The following is a 13,830-nucleotide window of genomic DNA, read 5'->3' as shown; positions in this document are numbered from 1 at the left end:
GCCAGATCATCTTCCACTACTGCCACTCTCTGTTCCACCTCTGCAATCTGTGAGGTATGTTGCGCAACATCAGACTGCAATTGCTGCAGGGCCGACGAGACTGTGGCTTCCAGCGAAGCTTTAATGTCTGGGGCGAGAAGTTTAGCCACTTCTATGGCCATAGACTTGCATGAGGCTGTTAACTCCTCAGCCGAAGTGAGACAGCACTCCCCATCTTCCTCCTCTGATCCTGATGCCTCTGCACTCTTCTGGGTCGACTGAGAGGATGATCGGGTGAACCTATGCCGTTTCTCAGTCGCCGGCGCCATCTTGCCCCTGACTTTCAAGTCGTCCCCTGGCGGGAGCGGTGTCCGCGGCTCCTTCTGAGAACCGCCTCTGACCACGAACTTCTCCATAAGTGACCCCTACAACTCTAGGGGAATCTATGGGTACCTTCCGGCCCCGAAGTACGGCGGTTCTCAAGGTGTTCGGGCCGGTCAAACGGAGAGCTCCTTACACGCGTCTCTCCATGTGCGCGCCGGAACCGGAAGTCAAAAAAGGATTTTATAGATATGTAAATGAGTGTTGAATGTGTCCAAGGGGCTGTTCGAATCTTACTTGTGCCCAGCCACGCCCGCCTGTGAAGGAGCCCAGCACCGCCAATGTCTCCTCCTTTAATCGACGATAGATAGCCGCGAGCTCGCGCATGCGCAGTTCTTTCCCTGAGGCTGATGCCAGCACAGGGAAGGAACACCATACCGGCAATGCGCATGCGCGAGCTCGCGCATCGCGAGATTACGGCTATCTATCGTTGATGAAAGGAGGAGACATAGGCGGTGCTGGGCTCCTTCACAGGCGGGCGTGGCTGGGCACAAGTAAGATTCGTACAGCCTCTTGGACACATTCAACACTCATTTACATATCTATAAAATCCGTGCATGTCCGCAGCTCTATAGCCCCAAACCTGGTGACAGAATCCCTTTAAGAAAAATAAGCAGATAACTAGTACAGATAAAACAAGTCCTTACATATAAGACTGAGTTCACACGGGTGAGATTTCCACGCGGGTGCAATGCGGGAGGCGAACGCATTGCACCCGCACTGAATCCGAACCCATTCATTTCTATGGGGCTGTGCACACGAGCTGTGATTTTCACTCATCCCTTATGCACTGCTATGGGGAGGAGGAGGGGTCTGTGTATGGCACTGCTATGGGAAGGGGGATCTGTGCACTGTTATGAGGAAAGGGATCTGTGCACTGTTATGCCCATAACAGTGCACATATCCCCCTCTCCATAACAGCGCCACCCACAGATCCCCCTCTCCATAACTGCGCCACCAACAGATCCCCCTCTCCATAACAGCGCCATCCACAGTTCCCCCTCTCCATAACTGCGCCACCCACAGATCCCCCTCTCCATAACTGTGCCACCCACAGATCCCCCTCTCCATAACTGCGCCACCCACAGATCCCCCTCTCCATAACTGCGCCACCCACAGATCCCCCTCTCCATAACTACGCCGTCCACAGATCCCCCTCTCCATAACAGCGCCACCCACAGATCCCCCTCTCCATAACTGCGCCACCCACAGATCCCCCTCTCCATAACTGCGCCACCCACAGATCCCCCTCTCCATAACTGCACCACCCACAGATCCCCCTCTCCATAACTGCGCCACCCACAGATCCCCCTCTCCATAACTACGCCGTCCACAGATCCCCCTCTCCATAACTACGCCGTCCACAGATCCCCCTCTCCATAACTACGCCGTCCACAGATCCCCCTCTCCATAACTACGCCGTCCACAGATCCCCCTCTCCATAACTACGCCGTCCACAGATCCCCCTCTCCATAACTACGCCGTCCACAGATCCCCCTCTCCATAACTACGCCGTCCACAGATCCCCCTCTCCATAACTGCGCCGTCCACAGATCCCCCATAATAGTGTCGTCCACAGATCCCCCATAATAGTGTCGTCCACAGATCCCCCATAATAGTGTCGTCCACAGATCCCCCATAAGTGTCGTCCACAGATCCCCCATAATAGTGTCGTCCACAGATCCCCCATAATAGTGTGGTCCACAATTTGTTTTAATATGGCCTTTGAACATCATTTTTCAAGTAAGATCATATAAACCTCTCTGTTTTGTAATTTTGTCGTTTTTTCCCGATTAATCGTAGAACTTAATCGGCAACTAATCGATTATTCAAATAATCGTTAGCTGCAGCCCTAGTGCAGACACCTTCAAACTTTTGTATATTGTAAGTATAGCAGTAATGTCATGTTTCCATGTGTCTCTGAGCAGGGTTCTGCTACATATACTGTTTGTTTGCTTTTGCATGTCTCATGGTGATGTGCACCTGCGCTTTATTACATATTGTTTGGATGCTGATGATGGTGGTGGGAGTGTATGCTCACAATTCAGGCACTACAATGACATTTAGCATCTTCGCTCCATTTCCAATCGCTTCCACCATTAGCACGTTGCTTTGCGTTTGCGACTTGGTGATGGCTTACACACATAAGGCTGCAGATCGGCGTTGTCCTTTGCTTACTCACCATGGACAACGACAGCAGACCCTCTGTTATCAGATGCTTTCATCTACAAGAGATTTTCCATTATGAAAGAGCTCAAAGTACAAGATCTCCAGGTCACATGTGCGGTACAGGCTGTAAATATCTCCCCCTCTTCCATAAAAGAACAACAGAGAGGGGCAGAGACATCGAAAGATACTACCCTGATGAATGCTAGGAGACTGGTGAATGCAGGGGGCTTCACAATGAGTCAATATTATAGTCAAAGTTATAAACATGTTGGTGGCAATGAGCTCAATTAATGGTTATTTTCCACTGGGCAAGGGGAAGGCAGCAGCATTCTGGACACACAGATCTAGCATATATTACTGGGAGGAGCCCAGACTCCTTCATACAGTAATACAGTGGTCCCTCAAGATACAATATAAATTGGTTTCAGGACGACCATTGTATGTTGAAACCATTGTAAGTTGAGTAATCGGTTCCAAAATGTCATCTAAGATAAGAGAAAATGAAGATTTAAAGGGATTCTGTCACCGGGTTTGGGGCTATAGAGCTGCGGACATGCACGGCTAGATCACCGCTAGCATGTCCGCAATATATGTGTCCTATAGGGCTGTGTGGTTTTAATGTCTTTAAAAAAGGATTTTATAGATATGTAAATGAGTGTTGAATGTGTCCAAGGGGCTGTTCGAATCTTACTTGTGCCCAGCCACGCCCGCCTGTGAAGGAGCCCAGCACCGCCAATGTCTCCTCCTTTAATCGACGATAGATAGCCGCGAGCTCGCGCATGCGCAGTTCTTTCCCTGAGGCTGATGCCAGCACAGGGAAGGAACACCATACCGGCAATGCGCATGCGCGAGCTCGCGCATCGCGAGATTACGGCTATCTATCGTTGATGAAAGGAGGAGACATAGGCGGTGCTGGGCTCCTTCACAGGCGGGCGTGGCTGGGCACAAGTAAGATTCGTACAGCCTCTTGGACACATTCAACACTCATTTACATATCTATAAAATCCGTGCATGTCCGCAGCTCTATAGCCCCAAACCTGGTGACAGAATCCCTTTAAGAAAAATAAGCAGATAACTAGTACAGATAAAACAAGTCCTTACATATAAGACTGAGTTCACACGGGTGAGATTTCCACGCGGGTGCAATGCGGGAGGCGAACGCATTGCACCCGCACTGAATCCGAACCCATTCATTTCTATGGGGCTGTGCACACGAGCTGTGATTTTCACTCATCCCTTATGCACTGCTATGGGGAGGAGGAGGGGTCTGTGTATGGCACTGCTATGGGAAGGGGGATCTGTGCACTGTTATGAGGAAAGGGATCTGTGCACTGTTATGCCCATAACAGTGCACATATCCCCCTCTCCATAACAGCGCCACCCACAGATCCCCCTCTCCATAACTGCGCCACCAACAGATCCCCCTCTCCATAACAGCGCCATCCACAGTTCCCCCTCTCCATAACTGCGCCACCCACAGATCCCCCTCTCCATAACTGCGCCACCCACAGATCCCCCTCTCCATAACTGCGCCACCCACAGATCCCCCTCTCCATAACTGCGCCACCCACAGATCCCCCTCTCCATAACTACGCCGTCCACAGATCCCCCTCTCCATAACAGCGCCACCCACAGATCCCCCTCTCCATAACTGCGCCACCCACAGATCCCCCTCTCCATAACTGCGCCACCCACAGATCCCCCTCTCCATAACTGCACCACCCACAGATCCCCCTCTCCATAACTGCGCCACCCACAGATCCCCCTCTCCATAACTACGCCGTCCACAGATCCCCCTCTCCATAACTACGCCGTCCACAGATCCCCCTCTCCATAACTACGCCGTCCACAGATCCCCCTCTCCATAACTACGCCGTCCACAGATCCCCCTCTCCATAACTACGCCGTCCACAGATCCCCCTCTCCATAACTACGCCGTCCACAGATCCCCCTCTCCATAACTACGCCGTCCACAGATCCCCCTCTCCATAACTGACGCCGTCCACAGATCCCCCATAATAGTGTCGTCCACAGATCCCCCATAATAGTGTCCGTCCACAGATCCCCCATAATAGTGTCGTCCACAGATCCCCCATAATAGTGTCGTCCACAGATCCCCCATAATAGTGTCGTCCACAGATCCCCCATAATAGTGTGGTCCACAATTTGTTTTAATATGGCCTTTGAACATCATTTTTCAAGTAAGATCATATAAACCTCTCTGTTTTGTAATTTTGTCGTTTTTCCCGATTAATCGATTAATCGTAGAAATTAATCGGCAACTAATCGATTATTCAAATAATCGTTAGCTGCAGCCCTAGTGCAGACACCTTCAAACTTTTGTATATTGTAAGTATAGCAGTAATGTCATGTTTCCATGTGTCTCTGAGCAGGGTTCTGCTACATATACTGTTTGTTTGCTTTTGCATGTCTCATGGTGATGTGCACCTGCGCTTTATTACATATTGTTTGGATGCTGATGATGGTGGTGGGAGTGTATGCTCACAATTCAGGCACTACAATGACATTTAGCATCTTCGCTCCATTTCCAATCGCTTCCACCATTAGCACGTTGCTTTGCGTTTGCGACTGGTGATGGCTTACACACATAAGGCTGCAGATCGGCGTTGTCCTTTGCTTACTCACCATGGACAACGACAGCAGACCCTCTGTTATCAGATGCTTTCATCTACAAGAGATTTTCCATTATGAAAGAGCTCAAAGTACAAGATCTCCAGGTCACATGTGCGGTACAGGCTGTAAATATCTCCCCCTCTTCCATAAAAGAACAACAGAGAGGGGCAGAGACATCGAAAGATACTACCCTGATGAATGCTAGGAGACTGGTGAATGCAGGGGGCTTCACAATGAGTCAATATTATAGTCAAAGTTATAAACATGTTGGTGGCAATGAGCTCAATTAATGGTTATTTTCCACTGGGCAAGGGGAAGGCAGCAGCATTCTGGACACACAGATCTAGCATATATTACTGGGAGGAGCCCAGACTCCTTCATACAGTAATACAGTGGTCCCTCAAGATACAATATAAATTGGTTTCAGGACGACCATTGTATGTTGAAACCATTGTAAGTTGAGTAATCGGTTCCAAAATGTCATCTAAGATAAGAGAAAATGAAGATTTAAAGGGATTCTGTCACCGGGTTTGGGGCTATAGAGCTGCGGACATGCACGGCTAGATCACCGCTAGCATGTCCGCAATATATGTGTCCTATAGGGCTGTGTGGTTTTAATGTCTTTAAAAAAGGATTTTATAGATATGTAAATGAGTGTTGAATGTGTCCAAGGGGCTGTTCGAATCTTACTTGTGCCCAGCCACGCCCGCCTGTGAAGGAGCCCAGCACCGCCAATGTCTCCTCCTTTAATCGACGATAGATAGCCGCGAGCTCGCGCATGCGCAGTTCTTTCCCTGAGGCTGATGCCAGCACAGGGAAGGAACACCATACCGGCAATGCGCATGCGCGAGCTCGCGCATCGCGAGATTACGGCTATCTATCGTTGATGAAAGGAGGAGACATAGGCGGTGCTGGGCTCCTTCACAGGCGGGCGCGGCTGGGCACAAGTAAGATTCGTACAGCCTCTTGGACACATTCAACACTCATTTACATATCTATAAAATCCGTGCATGTCCGCAGCTCTATAGCCCCAAACCTGGTGACAGAATCCCTTTAAGAAAAATAAGCAGATAACTAGTACAGATAAAACAAGTCCTTACATATAAGACTGAGTTCACACGGGTGAGATTTCCACGCGGGTGCAATGCGGGAGGCGAACGCATTGCACCCGCACTGAATCCGAACCCATTCATTTCTATGGGGCTGTGCACACGAGCTGTGATTTTCACTCATCCCTTATGCACTGCTATGGGGAGGAGGAGGGGTCTGTGTATGGCACTGCTATGGGAAGGGGGATCTGTGCACTGTTATGAGGAAAGGGATCTGTGCACTGTTATGCCCATAACAGTGCACATATCCCCCTCTCCATAACAGCGCCACCCACAGATCCCCCTCTCCATAACTGCGCCACCAACAGATCCCCCTCTCCATAACAGCGCCATCCACAGTTCCCCCTCTCCATAACTGCGCCACCCACAGATCCCCCTCTCCATAACTGCGCCACCCACAGATCCCCCTCTCCATAACTGCGCCACCCACAGATCCCCCTCTCCATAACTGCGCCACCCACAGATCCCCCTCTCCATAACTACGCCGTCCACAGATCCCCCTCTCCATAACAGCGCCACCCACAGATCCCCCTCTCCATAACTGCGCCACCCACAGATCCCCTCTCCATAACTGCGCCACCCACAGATCCCCCTCTCCATAACTGCACCACCCACAGATCCCCCTCTCCATAACTGCGCCACCCACAGATCCCCCTCTCCATAACTACGCCGTCCACAGATCCCCCTCTCCATAACTACGCCGTCCACAGATCCCCCTCTCCATAACTACGCCGTCCACAGATCCCCCTCTCCATAACTACGCCGTCCACAGATCCCCCTCTCCATAACTACGCCGTCCACAGATCCCCCTCTCCATAACTACGCCGTCCACAGATCCCCCTCTCCATAACTACGCCGTCCACAGATCCCCCTCTCCATAACTACGCCGTCCACAGATCCCCCTCTCCATAACTGCGCCGTCCACAGATCCCCCATAATAGTGTCGTCCACAGATCCCCCATAAGTGTCGTCCACAGATCCCCCATAATAGTGTCGTCCACAGATCCCCCATAATAGTGTGGTCCACAATTTGTTTTAATATGGCCTTTGAACATCATTTTTCAAGTAAGATCATATAAACCTCTCTGTTTTGTAATTTTGTCGTTTTTCCCGATTAATCGATTAATCGTAGAAATTAATCGGCAACTAATCGATTATTCAAATAATCGTTAGCTGCAGCCCTAGTGCAGACACCTTCAAACTTTTGTATATTGTAAGTATAGCAGTAATGTCATGTTTCCATGTGTCTCTGAGCAGGGTTCTGCTACATATACTGTTTGTTTGCTTTTGCATGTCTCATGGTGATGTGCACCTGCGCTTTATTACATATTGTTTGGATGCTGATGATGGTGGTGGGAGTGTATGCTCACAATTCAGGCACTACAATGACATTTAGCATCTTCGCTCCATTTCCAATCGCTTCCACCATTAGCACGTTGCTTTGCGTTTGCGACTGGTGATGGCTTACACACATAAGGCTGCAGATCGGCGTTGTCCTTTGCTTACTCACCATGGACAACGACAGCAGACCCTCTGTTATCAGATGCTTTCATCTACAAGAGATTTTCCATTATGAAAGAGCTCAAAGTACAAGATCTCCAGGTCACATGTGCGGTACAGGCTGTAAATATCTCCCCCTCTTCCATAAAAGAACAACAGAGAGGGGCAGAGACATCGAAAGATACTACCCTGATGAATGCTAGGAGACTGGTGAATGCAGGGGGCTTCACAATGAGTCAATATTATAGTCAAAGTTATAAACATGTTGGTGGCAATGAGCTCAATTAATGGTTATTTTCCACTGGGCAAGGGGAAGGCAGCAGCATTCTGGACACACAGATCTAGCATATATTACTGGGAGGAGCCCAGACTCCTTCATACAGTAATACAGTGGTCCCTCAAGATACAATATAAATTGGTTTCAGGACGACCATTGTATGTTGAAACCATTGTAAGTTGAGTAATCGGTTCCAAAATGTCATCTAAGATAAGAGAAAATGAAGATTTAAAGGGATTCTGTCACCGGGTTTGGGGCTATAGAGCTGCGGACATGCACGGCTAGATCACCGCTAGCATGTCCGCAATATATGTGTCCTATAGGGCTGTGTGGTTTTAATGTCTTTAAAAAAGGATTTTATAGATATGTAAATGAGTGTTGAATGTGTCCAAGGGGCTGTTCGAATCTTACTTGTGCCCAGCCACGCCCGCCTGTGAAGGAGCCCAGCACCGCCAATGTCTCCTCCTTTAATCGACGATAGATAGCCGCGAGCTCGCGCATGCGCAGTTCTTTCCCTGAGGCTGATGCCAGCACAGGGAAGGAACACCATACCGGCAATGCGCATGCGCGAGCTCGCGCATCGCGAGATTACGGCTATCTATCGTTGATGAAAGGAGGAGACATAGGCGGTGCTGGGCTCCTTCACAGGCGGGCGTGGCTGGGCACAAGTAAGATTCGTACAGCCTCTTGGACACATTCAACACTCATTTACATATCTATAAAATCCGTGCATGTCCGCAGCTCTATAGCCCCAAACCTGGTGACAGAATCCCTTTAAGAAAATAAGCAGATAACTAGTACAGATAAAACAAGTCCTTACATATAAGACTGAGTTCACACGGGTGAGATTTCCACGCGGGTGCAATGCGGGAGGCGAACGCATTGCACCCGCACTGAATCCGAACCCATTCATTTCTATGGGGCTGTGCACACGAGCTGTGATTTTCACTCATCCCTTATGCACTGCTATGGGGAGGAGGAGGGGTCTGTGTATGGCACTGCTATGGGAAGGGGGATCTGTGCACTGTTATGAGGAAAGGGATCTGTGCACTGTTATGCCCATAACAGTGCACATATCCCCCTCTCCATAACAGCGCCACCCACAGATCCCCCTCTCCATAACTGCGCCACCAACAGATCCCCCTCTCCATAACAGCGCCATCCACAGTTCCCCCTCTCCATAACTGCGCCACCCACAGATCCCCCTCTCCATAACTGCGCCACCCACAGATCCCCCTCTCCATAACTGCGCCACCCACAGATCCCCCTCTCCATAACTGCGCCACCCACAGATCCCCCTCTCCATAACTACGCCGTCCACAGATCCCCCTCTCCATAACAGCGCCACCCACAGATCCCCCTCTCCATAACTGCGCCACCCACAGATCCCCCTCTCCATAACTGCGCCACCCACAGATCCCCCTCTCCATAACTGCACCACCCACAGATCCCCCTCTCCATAACTGCGCCACCCACAGATCCCCCTCTCCATAACTACGCCGTCCACAGATCCCCCTCTCCATAACTACGCCGTCCACAGATCCCCCTCTCCATAACTACGCCGTCCACAGATCCCCCTCTCCATAACTACGCCGTCCACAGATCCCCCTCTCCATAACTACGCCGTCCACAGATCCCCCTCTCCATAACTACGCCGTCCACAGATCCCCCTCTCCATAACTACGCCGTCCACAGATCCCCCTCTCCATAACTACGCCGTCCACAGATCCCCCTCTCCATAACTGCGCCGTCCACAGATCCCCCATAATAGTGTCGTCCACAGATCCCCCATAAGTGTCGTCCACAGATCCCCCATAATAGTGTCGTCCACAGATCCCCCATAATAGTGTGGTCCACAATTTGTTTTAATATGGCCTTTGAACATCATTTTTCAAGTAAGATCATATAAACCTCTCTGTTTTGTAATTTTGTCGTTTTTCCCGATTAATCGATTAATCGTAGAAATTAATCGGCAACTAATCGATTATTCAAATAATCGTTAGCTGCAGCCCTAGTGCAGACACCTTCAAACTTTTGTATATTGTAAGTATAGCAGTAATGTCATGTTTCCATGTGTCTCTGAGCAGGGTTCTGCTACATATACTGTTTGTTTGCTTTTGCATGTCTCATGGTGATGTGCACCTGCGCTTTATTACATATTGTTTGGATGCTGATGATGGTGGTGGGAGTGTATGCTCACAATTCAGGCACTACAATGACATTTAGCATCTTCGCTCCATTTCCAATCGCTTCCACCATTAGCACGTTGCTTTGCGTTTGCGATTGGTGATGGCTTACACACATAAGGCTGCAGATCGGCGTTGTCCTTTGCTTACTCACCATGGACAACGACAGCAGACCCTCTGTTATCAGATGCTTTCATCTACAAGAGATTTTCCATTATGAAAGAGCTCAAAGTACAAGATCTCCAGGTCACATGTGCGGTACAGGCTGTAAATATCTCCCCCTCTTCCATAAAAGAACAGCAGAGAGGGGCAGAGACATCGAAAGATACTACCCTGATGAATGCTAGGAGACTGGTGAATGCAGGGGGCTTCACAATGAGTCAATATTATAGTCAAAGTTATAAACATGTTGGTGGCAATGAGCTCAATTAATGGTTGTTTTCCACTGGGCAAGGGGAAGGCAGCAGCATTCTGGACACACAGATCTAGCATATATTACTGGGAGGAGCCCAGACTCCTTCATACAGTAATACAGTGGTCCCTCAAGATACAATATAAATTGGTTTCAGGACGACCATTGTATGTTGAAACCATTGTAAGTTGAGTAATCGGTTCCAAAATGTCATCTAAGATAAGAGAAAATGAAGATTCAAATGGATTCTGTCACCGGGTTTGGGGCTATAGAGCTGCGGACATGCACGGCTAGATCGCGCTAGCATGTCCGCAATATATGTGTCCTATAGGGCTGTGTGGTTTTAATGTCTTTAAAAAATGATTTTATAGATATGTAAATGAGTGTTGAATGTGTCCAAGAGGCTGTACGAATCTTACTTGTGCCCAGCCGCGCCCGCCTGTGAAGGAGCCCAGCACCGCCAATGTCTCCTCCTTTCATCAACGATAGATAGCCGTAATCTCGCGATGCGTGAGCTCGCGCATGCGCAGTTCTTTCCCTGAGGCTGATGCCAGCACAGGGAAGGAACACCATACCGGCAATGCGCATGCGCGAGCTCGCGCATCACGAGATTACGGCTATCTATCGTTGATGAAAGGAGGAGACATAGGCGGTGCTGGGCTCCTTCACAGGCGGGCGCGGCTGGGCACAAGTAAGATTCGTACAGCCTCTTGGACACATTCAACACTCATTTACATATCTATAAAATCCGTGCATGTCCGCAGCTCTATAGCCCCAAACCTGGTGACAGAATCCCTTTAAGAAAAATAAGCAGATAACTAGTACAGATAAAACAAGTCCTTACATATAAGACTGAGTTCACACGGGTGAGATTTCCACGCGGGTGCAATGCGGGAGGCGAACGCATTGCACCCGCACTGAATCCGAACCCATTCATTTCTATGGGGCTGTGCACACGAGCTGTGATTTTCACTCATCCCTTATGCGTTGCGTGAAAATCGCAGCATGCTCTATATTGTGCGTTTATCACGCAACGCACGCCCCATAGAAGTGAATGGGGCCGAGTGTAAATCGCAAGCAAGTGCGGATGCGGTGCGATTTTCACGCACGGTTGCTAGGAGACGATCAGGATGGAGACCCGATCATTATTATTTTCCCTTATAACATGGTTATAAGGGAAAATAATAGCATTCTGAATACAGAATGCATAGTACAATAGTGCTGGAGGGGTTAAAAAAAAAATTAAAAACATTTTACTCACCTTAATCCACTTGATCGCGCAGCCGGCATCTCTTCTGTCTTCTTCTTTGCTGTGTACAGGAAAAGGACCTGTGGTGACGTCACTCCGGTCATCACATGGTCCATCACATGATCTTTTACCGTGGTGATGGATCATGTGATGGACCATGTGATGACCGGAGTGATGTCACCACAGGTCCTTTTCCTGAACACAGCAAAGAAGAAGACAGAAGAGATGCCGGCTGCGCGAACAAGTGGATTAAGGTAAGTTACATTTATTTATTTTTTTAACCCCTCCAGCCCTATTGTACTATGCATTCTGTATTCAGAATGCTATTATTTTCCCTTATAACCAAGTTATAAGGGAAAATAATACAATCTACCGGTTTTTGTACCAAACATGCCGATTTTTCTCACGCGCGTGCAAAACGCATTACAATGTTTTGCACTCGTGCTGAAAAATTGCGCGTGTTCCCACAACGCACCCGCACCTTTTCCCCGTGTGAACCCAGCCTAACAGTCAGGAATAAGTGCTAACTATGAAATAATACAGTTATTGTACCAGAGGAAGTGGCCTTGATTGGTTGGATCTGAGTCTGAGACATTATATGTTGAGTCTGGTTTCAACTTAGAAAAGACCATTGTATGTTGAAAATATTGTATCCTGAAGCTATTGTATCTTGAGGGATCACTGTACTAATAACATGCGGCTGTGATGGAGGCCCGGACCCCTCCATAGAGTAATACTAATAACATGCGGCTGTGATGGAGGCCCGGACCCCTCCATAGAGTAATACTAATAACATGCGGCTGTGATGGAGGTCCGGACCCCTCCATACAGAAATACTAATAACATGCGGCTGTGATGGAGGTCCGGACCCCTCCATACAGAAATACTAATAACATGCGGCTGTGATGGAGGTCCGGACCCCTCCATAGAGTAATACTAATAACATGCGGCTGTGATGGAGGTCCGGACCCCTCCATAGAGTAATACTAATAACATGCGGCTGTGATGGAGGTCCCGGACCCCTCCATACAGAAATACTAATAACATGCGGCTGTGATGGAGGTCCGGACCCCTCCATAGAGTACCTGTGAGGGAGGTCCGGACCCCTCCATAGAGTATACTAATAAAATGCGGCTGTGATGGAGGTCCGGACCCCTTCATACAGAAATACTAATAACATGCGGCTGTGATGGAGGTCCGGACCCCTCCATAGAGTAATACTAATAACATGCGGCTGTGATGGAGGTCCGGACCCCTTCATACAGAAATACTAATAACATGCGGCTGTGATGGAGGGCCCGGACCCCTTCATACAGTAATACTAATAACATGCGGCTGTGATGGAGGTCCGGACCCCTTCATACAGTAATACTAATAACATGCGGCTGTGATGGAGGCCCGGACCCCTCCATAGAGTACTACTAATAACATGCGGCTGTGATGGAGGGCCCGGACCCCTTCATAGAGTAATACTAATAACATGCGGCTGTGATGGAGGGCCCGGACCCCTCCATAGAGTAATACTAATAACATGCGGCTGTGATGGAGGGCCCGGACCCCTTCATACAGTAATACTAATAACATGCTTAGGTCTGGTCAGGGATCCCCCCCAGGTCGCCCGACAACAAGACACTCACCCCATGAATATGTCCGGTCCCCAATAATCTTTGCAGGGTAAATGACTGCAAAAAACATACCAAATAGAAAAAGTGTCTTTGGAGGGCATTTTTGAAAAATCTGCTTCCTGAACACTTCGAAAAAGCGACACGACCCTTCGTGTCGTGTTTTTTAAGAATGGAGGCCAAAAATATGCACCTGTGTGACCTATGATCCAAATTTCCTATGGAAAGCTTTTTTGAAACATATTACGCGTTTACACACACATTTTGCCACTAACATGGTGACAGCGGCCCTGGGCTTCCCAGGGAAACTGG

The 13,830-nt window shown here is 49.0% G+C and overlaps 1 protein-coding gene across 4 annotated transcripts in view; it reads right to left on the bottom strand.

Moving 5' to 3' along the window:
* Window positions 1–13,830, bottom strand: part of LOC122929023 (tyrosine-protein kinase STYK1-like) — a 75,207-nt gene that overhangs the window by 36,682 nt on the left and 24,695 nt on the right. The window contains exon 2 of one of the 4 annotated variants that reach the window (XM_044282428.1): window positions 13,534–13,578. The exons of the other annotated variants lie outside the window; for them this stretch is intronic. The gene's annotated coding sequence lies outside the window, so the exon portion shown is untranslated. The remainder of the gene's footprint in view (window positions 1–13,533; window positions 13,579–13,830) is intronic. 4 annotated transcript variants of the gene reach the window in all.

The sequence above is a fragment of the Bufo gargarizans genome, chromosome 2 (genome assembly GCF_014858855.1).
Source record: "Bufo gargarizans isolate SCDJY-AF-19 chromosome 2, ASM1485885v1, whole genome shotgun sequence".
Classification (NCBI taxonomy): Eukaryota; Metazoa; Chordata; class Amphibia; order Anura; family Bufonidae; genus Bufo; species Bufo gargarizans.
The sequence above is the reverse complement of the archived record's forward strand: the minus strand, read 5'-3'. Positions and strand labels throughout refer to the sequence as shown.